Source organism: Fukomys damarensis, unplaced genomic scaffold (genome assembly GCF_012274545.1).
Source record: "Fukomys damarensis isolate Sample0158 unplaced genomic scaffold, DMR_v1.0_HiC HiC_scaffold_23, whole genome shotgun sequence".
Lineage (NCBI taxonomy): Eukaryota > Metazoa > Chordata > Mammalia > Rodentia > Bathyergidae > Fukomys > Fukomys damarensis.
This window is the reverse complement of record NW_022900935.1, coordinates 60,091,193-60,103,898: the sequence shown is the minus strand read 5'-3', so window position 1 is coordinate 60,103,898 and position 12,706 is coordinate 60,091,193.

Below are 12,706 nucleotides of genomic sequence, written 5' to 3'. Positions count from 1 at the left end.
CGGCTCCCGCACCGACGTTCGATCAGAATCCTGCGGCCGGCTCCGGGGCCGCACTGTTTCTCTTTTCGCCGGGCCGCACCCATTGGCGGAGCTCAGCGCGGTGGGGCTCTCCCGCATTGGCCGGCCGCTGTGTTTTGACTTTTTCAGGCTTATGATTGGCCACGGCAGGGAGTTGGGGGCGGGGCAGCGCCCGCTGATTGGCCTCCTGTGGGTCTGTTTGAACTCAACTTGAAAACCTGGACTGCCTGCTGATTGGTCCAGGCCTGTCTGTTTGCTGTTGTAGACTTGGGGGGTGGTGCGGCGGAATTCATTCATTACTTCATTGAAACTTAACATGCTCAGCTGGAAAAGCAAGACAGAGTGGCTTTGACTCATTTCCTCTGAAAGATGTGGTCATCTCGAGAAACAGAATGATCAAAATAGAAAACACAGAACCTTTGCAGCTGCTCTAGTCTTAAAAATATTTAATTTTAAAAATAACTTTTGTCCTACTTTTTTTTTTTTTTTTAAGTCGTGAGGTATAGTGTAGAGCAGGAGGTCCTGGGTTCAATCACCAGAGCGAGGAAAGAAAAAAAAAGAAGTTAAAAGAAGTATCATGTACGGAAAGCAGTGTCCCTGAGGGTACAGATTGCAAGACTTCACAAAATGAACAGCACTGATACATACCAGTAATCCCAGCACCCCAGGAGGCTGTGGCAGGAAGAGCCCAAGTTTGAGCCAAGCTTGGGAAATTTAGAGACTTACCAAGACCCTATAAGTAGAGAAGACTTGATTTTTAGTCTCTAAATTTAAAATTAAAAAGGGACTGGGGCTGTACCTCTGTGTGAAGGCCGTGGATTCAATCCCCAACACCACAAAAACAAAAAAACAGAACATTTCCCACCCTCTTCCTGTTCCCTTTTTAATCACTTACCCACCCACCCCGAGGACGGAGGAAGCTCTTGCTCTGTGAGAATGTAAACCAATATTAATATACAATAAATATAACGGCTAGGAGAAAAGTCACTTTCTCAAGTGACTAATACCGAAGGTGAATTTTTTTTCTTTCAAATTGGTTGACCTAACCACAGTTTTAATTTGTACTACCTTTTAAAGAACAGTGAGTGGTAGCTGGGCGTGGTGGCACAGGCCTATAATCCCAGCACTCAGGAGGCTGAGGCAGGAGGATCACTACAGGTTGGAGACTAGCCTGGGCTACACATGAGACCTTGTCTCCCCCCCAAAAAAGTGATTGTTTCTACACAAGTACTTTTTCAACCCTAGCCCTTTATTTGTTTATTTACTTTCTTAATTTTAGAGACCAGGTCTTGCTATGTTATTCAAGCAGACCTTGAACTCCTTCCTGGTCCCAGGGATTCCACTGCCTCAACCTCTAGAGTAGTCAGGACTCTGGGCACACCCTACTTTGACCCGCAGATCTAGTCCTTCAAAACCCAAATTTGTTCATGTGTGCTGAGTTTCCACCTTCTAAATTAGGATCTGGCCTTCCGGGTTGTGTTCCGCCTGTAGGGAACTGGAAGGGTGGAAAAAGGACTATATATTTAAATAAATTTAAGGAAGAAGAGTTAGGAAGGTAGGTACAGTTTGACCTCTGTATCTGGTACATTCAACTAATGACTTTTTTTTCCAACTACAGGAGTTTTAAAAAATGTATTTTTAAAATATTGTAAACTGGGAGTAGCTCAGTAGTTGATCACATTTAACATGGGTAAGGCCCTGCATTTGATTCCTAGCACCAAACCAAACAAAAAAAAAAAACTTCATTTGTTCTCAGCGTGCAGACTTTTGTTTTTTGTTCTTTTGTTTTTTGGAGACAGGGCCTCACCATATAGCCCAGGCTGGCCTCAAACTCACGGCAATCCTCTTACCTCAGCCTGCTAAATGCTGGGATTACAGGCCTACACCACCATGCCCAGCCAGACCTTTTCTTCTAGTTGTTATTTCCTGAACAATATAGTATGAATGCTATTTACATTGTGTTAGGTATTATAAGTAGTCTAAAGATTATTTAAAGTACATCGGAGGATTGCATAAGCTTTGTTGTTGTTGTTTTTTGAGACATGATCTCACTATATAGTGCAGGCTGGCCTGGAACTCACTGTGATCCTCCTGGCTCAGCCTCCTGAGAGTTGAGATTACAGGTGTTTGCCACCATGCCCAGTGATATGCATAAATGATAGGGAAACATCATACCTTTTCATATTTGAGACTTGAGCATCAGAGAATTTTGATATGGCAGAGAGAAGAACCTGAGAACAAATCCCTAGCCACGTGCCATCACACCTGGCACAACCAGTTTTATGTACTGATGCAAAACACAGCTAGCCAGGCATGGTGGCGCATGCGTGTAATCCCAGCACTCGGGAAGCTGAGGCAAGAGGATCGCTGTGAGTTCCAGACTAGCCTGGGCTACATAGTGAGGTTCAGGTCAGTCTCAACTACATAGTGAGACTCTGTCTCAACAAAACAAAACACAGCTGGAAGTTTAGCTCAGTAGTAGTGCTTGCCCCAGCAAACTGAGCACAGCGGCACACACCTGTAATCCCTGTACTCTGGGAGGCTGAAGCAGGAGGCTCCAGATTGGAACCTAGTCTTGGAAATTTAGTGATTTAGTGAGATCTTGTCTTGAAATAAAATAAAAAGGGCTGGGGATGTACCTTAGTGCAGAGCCCTGAGTCCGATTATCAGTGCTATGAAAAGAAGAGAGAAGAAAAACAGCCTTGGGCACTGAAATGAGCTAATCTCATTTAGTTTGTCTTTTGGTTTGTTTGTTTTGAAGGGGTAGGAGTTCTGCAAGGCCCCTTAAACACCTTGAAGTGGAAAAAAAAAAAAAAAAAAAGTATGGGCCGGGGATTTAACTCAGTGGTTCAAGTTCAATCCCCTATACCAAAAACAAAACCAAACCACCCTGAAGTGTTCACGGGGCTGAGACTGAGTGTGGCTGGAGAGTCAGTTAAAGTTATATAATATACTGATTTCTCAGTATCCATGGGAAATTTGTTCCACAAATCCATGAAGATGCCAAACTCTGTGGACGGTCAAAGCCCTTATGTAAGGGCTTTTTATGTGCAGTATTTGCACAGAACCTACCCATGTTCTCCCCTATACTTTAAATCATCCGTAGGCTACTTATAATACTTAAAACAATATAAATGCTGCTGTAAACAGTAGTTACACTGTATTGTTCAGGAAGTAATGACTGAGAAAGTCTGTTCAGTCCAGACACATGTTTTTCTTGAATGTTTTCAATCCAAGTTTGACTGAGTCCAGGGATATGGAACTCCAGGTTGGAGGCCCAAACATGTGGTTCCAAACCTTAATTGCAATGTGGAAACTAGAGCAACCAGCCAGTGGCTTACACTGCCAGGTAGCTCCAGCCACAAGGGGCCCCAGAAGGAAGCCACCATGGGGCTGCAGGTTTTTACGAGTACATATAGGTGTCAAACATGCCAGGGCCCTGAGCAGCAGGGCCTAACCTAACCCTGGATAGAGACAGTTCTTGCTAATGAGTAATATACCTGATGGCCCCCAGGTCTTCATTAAGTGCTCAAGGAAGGCAAGCCCTCCAATTTGCCAAGCCGGTTATTTCCTGAGCATGGAGGTGGTTTATTTAAAGTTTACTGTTTGCACCTGGGCGTGGTGGTGCACACCTGTAATCCCAGCACTTGGGAGGCTGAGACAGGAGGATCACTGTGAGTTCCAGGTACAGTCTCAAGTACAGAGTGAGACTCTGTCTCAAAAAACATTTTTACTATTTGCAGGACACGGTTGTGGGCACCTGAGCCTGGCACAGCTGGCATAGCTCCAAGCCAGCGGGACTGGGGTTCTGGTTATCTTCTGTGGGCAAAAACTCACCCCAGGTGGAGGGAGGCCGCAAGCTCCACCTGTGATCTGCATCCTGAGAGGTGGACACACTCTTCCTCAAGAATCTGGTTGAAGATGAAGGGGTGCAAGGCGTGGGAGTGCCCCGTCCTGGGAGCGGGCAGAATGAATGAGGTCAGGTTTGCAGGAAGCTTTGAGCTGCTGGGATGAAGAGACTCTCCTAAGTACAAGGTATTATTAACTGAAGGTGCTATTACTTTAATCTGAGAGACAGTGTGTGGCAGGTAAAACAGAGCAATAAAAACATGCCCATTAATAACAAATAAAACGTAGTAGTAGCCTTGGAAAGAACAAAATCCTCTTTACATCAATGGCCGAGGCTATAGGACGAGCAATGATACAGCAACTGAGAACAGAAACGAGAAACGACCTTCGCCAGTGTTTCCCAGCACCCAGACGACAAGGGTACTGTGAACCAAGGCCACTAAGTTGGTCCCCGAAGCAGGCACAATTCCGGGACCAGGGGCCATTTCCCAGACATTTCCTGTCTGCCAGCTGGAATCCATCCTCCTGACCCTCAGGAGCCCCCCTGCATTGGGGAGGCAGCTAAGGGGCAGAGAATAGGAGCCGTTTACGAAGGTCTCAGGGTAACAAGTGTCAGAGTGAAGCGGCAGTTATTCATGGTATTGCCTGCCTTAATGGCATAATTGTCACCTGGGTCGGGGGGTTCCAAATAAGACCTGTCGGGACTATGAGATTTCTACCGGGGAGGCTTGAAATGGGTGAGCGCCGATTTAAGGAGGGGTACAGTAAGCTATAACCACAGCTCGTTTTAGTTATTTATTTTCTAACTTGAGATAGAGTCTTGCTAAGTTGCCCAAACTACCCTGGAACTTTCAATCCTGCCCCAGCCTCCCAAGTAGCTGGAATTACAAGTGTGTACCGACATGTTTCTGTGGACTTCTATTGTTACTGCTGTCTTTTGTTTCTTGGTACCGGGGATCGAACTCAAGCAGGTGGCGGCAACAATGAGCTAAATCCCCCCACCCCCGTCTTTTGTTTCTTTAACACAACGTAATTTTTGCTGCTCTAGCCTGAATGCCTGCCTCAGTTGGATCACCTCATTTAGGCAGCCGCCCATTGCAGTGGGTGGAACTGTGCAGGTCCTCGGTTGGCAGGCGTGAAAGTGAGGAAGCGGAGTGGTGAAGGGATTTGCCCACAGTTGCTCATGGTAGAGCTGAGATTGGAGCCCATATCTATATCTGGAGGGGCCGCTCTCAGAGATCACAGCCTGCCTTCAAGTCCCCGCCTGCCTGGGGTCCTCCCCGGATGGTACCTGGTACCTGCAAGACGCTCAAGCTTGATGGTGTTGTTGCAGCAGGAACATCAAAGCTGATCCCCCGGTGATGAGCTCATGCTGGTTTACAGCAGATTACATTTTGCACAAAATATCACATGTTTCACAAGGGACAAAGGGCATGCCACGCCCGGCACACTTAATTTCCCAAAAGCAACACTCTGGCCGGTACACTCTGTCCCGTACCTGCCAGCCTGGTGATAATGTAGCCCCACCTGTGGTTGCTAGGTGTGTCTTGTGGGTAGGTGAGTCCTGGCAAAGGGACGCTTGGCCAGACACAAGAGGGGAAGACAAAGGCAGGCCGAGAGACAGCCTCCTAAGGCGTCTCCTCCTCCTCAGAGACACACGAAGTCAGCTTGGGACTCAGGACTTCCGGCCACTCCACTGTCTCTTGGTGGGGCATGAATTCTAGGTTGGCCCCTGTGTCCAAAACCCAGGAGGTCTGTCACTGTGGCAGGCTTCCTATCTGACTGCCCTTTTCTTTCGTACCAGGGATTGAACTCAGGACCTTGTGCTTGTGAAGCAGGCGGCAGAACCACTGAGCTAAATCCCGGCCCGCTGATTGCTTTTTTAAAATTTGAAAAATATACCACACACCAAAAGTGTTTGTGTAATTTTCTTTTTTTCTTTTCTTTTCTTTTTTTTTTTTTGTACCAGGGATCAAACTCAGTGCTTGCCAGGCAGACACCAGAGCCACTGAGCTAAATCCCTGGCTATGTAATTTTCAAGGTGTGTTGAAAAAATATGGTGTGCGTTTAAATTAAAAATTTTATTACAGGGCTGGGGATTTAGCTCAACGGTTTAATGGCCTGCCTTGCAAGCACAAAGACCCGAGTTCAATCCCCGGTAACAAAAAAAAAAAAAATGTATTACAGTGAAAGACCCATTGCCATGAATGTTCTTCAAAACATTCCCCCTTGCTTCCAACGAATCTACTGATGTTCTTGCCACTTTCAGAGCAGTTCTGGAAGTCTTTATTCATGTCTTTAGTTGTGTTGTTTTGGCTACCTAGACATCCTGAACAGATTCAAAATGTTTATCTTTCATGGTCATTTTGACTTGGGGGAGGAGCTAGAAGTTGTGCAGGGTCATTTCTAGTGACCGAGGTGGATGTGGACACAGCATCATGTTTTTATAAACCTGCCTTGGTACGCTGCACAGCATTCACCATATTTTTGATCACATCTCCTAAAGGCACTCATGAAAGACTTCCAGAATTACTTTATCTTTCATTTTATTTTTTGTTGTTTTGTTGTTGTTGTTTTGAGACAGGGTCTCACTATGTAGTTGAGACTGACCTGGAATTCACTATGCAGCCCAGGTTGGTCTTGAACTCACAGTGATCCTCCTGCCTCAGCCTCCCGAGTGCTAGGATTACAGGCGTGCACCACCACGCCTGGCTACTTTTTTTTTTTTTTTTTCAGAATTACTTTAGAAAGTGACAAGAATGATAAGATAAGCATTCAAATCAAAGGAGAGAATTTTGAGGGGAGGTTGATGGTAATATGTCATTTTTTCCAATCACCACTTGTATATGTTCAAGTTAAAGGCAAATAAGGGCTGGGATTTACCTCAGTGATGCCACCAACCTGCCTCGCAAGTGCAAGCTCCTGAGTTCGATCCCTGGTACTAAAAATAAAATAAAGACTGATAGTCACCCATGTACCCGACACAGGTCTTAAGAAGTATGAGGCCAGTACCTGTGAAGGCTGCTGAATGACCTTCCCCAAATGCATAGCCTCCTCTCTTCATCAGAGAATTCCTGTTCCTCAAATGCACACCTTGCTTTTCTCTGTTACTGAAGCCTGTGCGTGCGCACTCCTGGGTCACTGGGAACGCACAGGAGACAGTCCATTGCCACACTTAACCCTAATGGGTGAGCTCCGTGGCTGACTTTTCTTCTGAAGGCTCGTCAGAGCATGGAAAACAGGAGCTGAGGGGAATGCAGAGACACTGCGGGGAGATGAAAAGGAATTCTTGGGAGAGGGAATGGTGCAGACCAAAGGAAGTTCGTACCAAGCCCACTTAGTGTGGGAAGTGTTCCCAGATAGGGAGGAGAGCATCACTGAGCCTGGCCGGGCAAGGCTTGGAAAGGGCCTGTTCAGAGGAGGCAAGTGGTATCATTTCCTCTCCGTGGGAAAATGGCATGTGTTGTCAAGTTGTCAAGCTTAGCCAGGTTAGGCTAAGCTAGGTTGAATTCATACAATCTTACAGTTTAAATCCAGCACATCTGTAACTCCAGCACTCTGGGACGCTGAGGCAGGAGGATCATACGTTGCAGCCCAACGTAATTTAGTGAGACCCTGTCTCAAAGATTAAAAATAAAAAGGGCTGGGGATGTAGCTCAGTGTAGCCCTGGGTTCGATCCCTAGTACAGTACTGGGGGAAAAAATGTACAGTTTAAGTGCTCACCCATAGTAGGTCTGCCGCAGTTTTGTGACTCGAGAACTATCCTCTGAGCTGTGACATTATGACCTCTAGACTAACGGAATCTTCCTAGCTCCTGGTTGGAAACTAGAGTGGTCAGCTTTGCTTTTGTAAATAAAGTTTCACTGAAACACAGGCATGCTTACTTGTTTGCATGTTGCCCAGGACCTCCTGGTTCTACAGCAGAGCTGTGTTGCTGCAATCCAGCCCTTTGCAACATCTGAGAGGGCCAGAGAACTCAGCATCAAGGAAGAAAGGGGCCTCCTCACTAGGCTCAGAGCCCAGACATCGCAGGACTTCTCTGAACTCCAAAGGGGCAGCTGAGCAGATCCTCCCCACACTCAGAAGTGGAAGAGCGGAGGGTGTGGGAGCCATTAGCAAACCCTGACCCACAGGTGAGCAAGCAGTGGACAGTGAGGACAGACCTCACTCATCTCTAAATCCCAGTCACTGATTTTTTTTTTTTTTTTTTTTTTTTTTTTTTTTTTTTTTGAGACAGGTGCTTGCTGCGTAGCCTAGGCTGGCTTCAAACTCATGGTGATCCTCCTGCCTCAGCCTCCCAATTGCTGAGATCCCAGGCTTGCACCACTATGCCTGGCTAAGTTTTGGTTAATTAATTAATTGATTTACCTTTTGTAATCCTGGAGATGAACTTCAGGGCCTCTCTCACGTGCTACACAGGTGCTCAGCCATAGAGCCACATCTTCAGGGCCACCACAGAGGGAGTTTAAACTGCCCAGGACTGAGCAGAGAGGAATGTTCAGAGTGTGAAGTTTATGAGATTAAAGCATGAGATCAGTGAAGATTTCTACATCGGAACAGGACAGTGAAAAAAGAAAGGAAGGGAGGGAAACAGAAGTCCTAGAAGAGAAGTCAGTTTAAAACAAAGTCCGTGATTTATCATCTTGCAAGTTCGGGGTGTCAGGTCCCTTCTGCCGTCGGAAGCAGGCAACACTGGCGAATGCGGGATGACATTTTCTGACCTGGAGAGCCCGGGCCACACTGACCATTACCATTCTTTGGGCCCACAGAGGTGCCGTCGATAAACACAGGCAGAATCATGTCCTGCGGGAAGAGGAAGTGTTCTCCAAGGCGTGAACGCTGGGCGGCTCACTGCAGAACTGGGAAACGCCCAGAACGTGGCTCGCTGTCTGTGTCGGGCAGGAGCAGCCCGAGGATCCCTGAATCCCGCCCCGGAGCTCACCCACTGACCGGACTGTGGACGGGGAGAGCCGGTCCGAGGGGACAGAGCCGGCAGGCAGGCCCGCGAGCGTCGGGAAGGCTGGGTCTGCACCCGCCAGGGCTGTGGGCCAGAGGCGGGGACCAGAAACCGGACTTCAATCACCAGCGGTGCCCCGAGGGAGCCCCTCGCTTGGCCTGGTGGGCAGCGGGCCTGGCACCGGATAGGCTTTCCCCGGAGGCTGGGGGCAGCGGTCTCCGCTAAGCCTTGGCTCTGGACTCCAACGAGCCCCGGGCAAGTTTCTGCTCCCCGAGTCTTGTGGCCTTCAGTTTTCGCATCTGCGAAATGGGAACAACAAAATTCTTCTGTCCCGGGGGCTGTTTGGAAGATTAAATTAAATTAGAGACCGCGTGCAAAGTCCTTGGAACGTTCCCAGCACGAAAAAAACAAAATTAAAAAATAATACGAGAGGCCTGGTGGCAAATGCCTGTGATCCCAGGACTGAGGAAGGCGGATCCTAAATTCAAGCCCAGCCTAGGGAAATCTGGGACCCTGTCTCCAAAAACGGGCTCCGTGAGGAGCTCAGTGTGAAGGCCCTGGGTTTAATCCCACTGCTAAAAAAAAAAAAAAAAAAGTGATTATTCTTGGGGTAGAATGTAACTCAGCAGCGGAGCACTTGCCTAGCATGTGTGAGACCCTGGGTTTAATCCCCAGTACCACATATGCGGGTGGAGAGGGAAGAGGAAAACAGAAAAAGGAGGGAGGGAGGGAAGGGGAGAATAGAGATAAAGGTCTTGCTATGTTGCCCAGGCTGGTCTCAAACTCCTGGGCTCAAGGGATTCTCCTGCCTCTACAGGCATAAAGCACCCTGTCCTGCTTACATTATTTTTTTCCCTATTATCATTAATAGCTATGTAAGCCAGGTGTGGTGGCGCACACCTGTAATCCCAGCTTCTCAGGAAGCTCAAGGCCAGCCTGGGCTACCTATGGAGTTTGAGGCCAGCCTAGGCTCTAGAGATCCTGTCTCAAAGCCAACAAACAACAGTTGTTTATTTACGTACTATGTGGAAAGGAATGTGCCCTGTCCACCTGAGAGAGATTAGAAGAAACAAAGCCAAGGTTATGCCACTCATAACATTTGGTGGTTCTGTTTTATAAATAATCCCATTATGGCCAGTTTCAAGCTAGCAACGGGTTTACCAACTTGCTGGCAGAGTTCCTCAGCAAGGCATTCTGGAGCGCCGACCCCAAGTCAGCGGTCTCTCTCTAGCTATCAAATATTTAAGGGAGAAGTTCACGGTGGTCACATGTCCGGGCCCTGACACACACCACCCTCTGATGGCTGCTTCAGGCTATAAGGATGATAGGGACCAGTGGGGCCTTGTCTACTTCTCAGGCAGTGACATGGCTGTGGCAGTTTGCGGGGGGGTGGCTGTGTTTTTATGTGGCCCTTTAGCAGTCACCACCTATGTGTTGGGGAGCGTCTCCCTGACACTCTGAGTTCCAAGAGGTATGGAGAGACACTGGCTCAGAAATGCAAACCCTGGACCCCCTGGCTCCAACCACTGGCGCCTAAACCTGCCTGTTATCTACCCAGCGAAGGTGAGGACTCAAACACACCTCTTGGCTCTGGAATTATGGAATCTGGTCAAACTATAATCCCAGCACTCGAGAGGCTGAGGCAGGAGGATTGCAGTGAGTTTGAGGCCACCCTGGGCTACATAGTGAGTACAAGAGTCAGCCTGGATACACCTCGAAACTTTTCTCAAAAAATTTAAAAAGGAGCCTGTGATTTAGCTCAGTGGTTCCGCCATGTGCCTCACAAGCAGAAGGTCCTGAGTTCAATCCCCAGTACCAAAACACAACAAAAAACAACCTTAAAAAGATTTTTTTTTGTACCATGGATTGAACTCAGGCCCTTGCGCTTGCAAGGCAGGTGGTGGAAGCACTGAGCCAAATCCCCAGCCTTCTTTCTTTCCCTTTTAATGTTTTTCTTTTCTTTATATAGGAACTGTTGCTCAGGCTAGCCATAGACTTGTGATCTTCCTGCCTTAGTCTCCCATAGAATCCAACCTCTTTGTTTAAAAAAACAATTGAGTCAGGGTCTCACTATGTAGTTCAAATTGACCTTGAACTCACTATGTAGCCCAGGCTGGCCTCAAACTTGAGCCAATCCTTCTGCCCCAGCCTCCTGAGTGCTGGGATTACAGGAAGGCATCACCTCACCCAGATGAAAAAAAATTTTTTTTAGTTTAAAAAAGTTAAAAGATTGAGGATGTTCCATCCCTAGTTAAAAAAAAATTTTTTTTTTTTGTTTTTGTTTTTTTGAGACAGGGTCTCACTATGTAGTTGAGACTCACCTGGAACTCAGTATGTAGCCCAGGCTGGTCTTGAACTCATAGCGATCCTCCTGCCTCAGCCTCCTGAGTGCTGGGATTACAGGCGTGCACCACCACACACAGCCCCCCCCCAAATTTTTTTAATGAGCACCTCCTAGGTACTAAGAACTACTCTAGGACTTTCTATACCTTATCTGACTTAATGTTCAAACACCTCTTTGCTGTATTATGTTCATTTATAGACAAGGAAACTATGGCTCCAGGAGATATCTTTCCTAAGATACACGGCCAATCATGGAGGGGCTGGTTTTTAACCTTTTTCACTTTAACTCCAGACTCTTATATATACTTTTTGCCTCTGGGGTGTGGGGACAGCCTGCACCTAAGTGTAAAATAAGTGAAATAAAAACTAGTTCCTGCAACAGGATTTCTGAGAAAGAAGGGCCAGCTGTAGGCCGTAGTGCTTAGCAGCAGCTCCCTAGACAAGGACTTCAGCTGAGTGGGCCCACAGCCTGGGCAGACAGGAGAGGTGAGGGCCATGGAAGGACTTCTCATGAGCAAAAAGAGGGCAGGAGTACTAAGCTGCATTTGGGGTTCAAGCAGGGTTTTATGGCAAGCAGAGGGAGGAGAGGGCCTAGGGAGGAGCGTCTGCCTTCCGAACTGCCACACGGCACCTACACAGGTCTACAAGCAAGGAAGTAACAGGATGGCAGCTGAGTCAAATTAGCCTGACAATAACTTTTACAATGATGAAAGGAGGAAGATTGTGAGGTAGGAAAGCCAGGCAGGAGTGAAACTGCCAGCCCTCTTTTTCTACCCAGATTTCATCTAGGAATACAAAAGATTACCCGTGTGCGAATACACGGTATCATAAATATACACCTTGTGGAGCTCAGGAAAGATCTAAGGCTTCCAGCAGTTTGCCGGGAGAACCACAACACTGAATAGCACCCCTGCTTAATGCTGTGTCAGGCTCAACACAGAGTCTTTGAAGTGCCTGCAGAGGACAGTAGTTATCACTTAAATAAACACGTAGCCAGCTCCGGAATAAATGTGTCATTGGAAACGCACTGCGGTCCTGCGTGTGGTGGACAGTCACGGCATTTTATTTTGGTACTGGGATCCAACTCAGGACCTTGCACTTCTGAGGCAGGCAATGGAACCATTAAGCTAAATCCCCAGCCCTAGCCGGACAGGTATGGATGTGACCCTCATTGTTCCCTGCTTGGAGTCCGCTCTCCTCCCTAGTGGCTGCTCTCACTTCCCTTTGCTCTTCTGCTCTTGGCTTCGTGTGCCTGGGAGGGTTCAGGTGAGTGACTGGTTGACGTTGATCGGTGGACCAATTCATGGGTTCAAGTTCTGCAGCCCTGACCATGGCTCTGATTTCCAAGGAAGGGAGGGAGAGTGTTGGGCTTGTGCTGTAGGGCGTCTCCAGCTGATGGCAGCTCCATGGGCTTCTTCCAGCCAAGCACTCATGGATGGCATTCCTGACTGATGGCAGCTCCATGGGCTTCTTCCAGCCAAGCACTCATGGATGGCATTCCTGACCGTATAGTCCATCGCTTGTTGGCTCCAGTTACC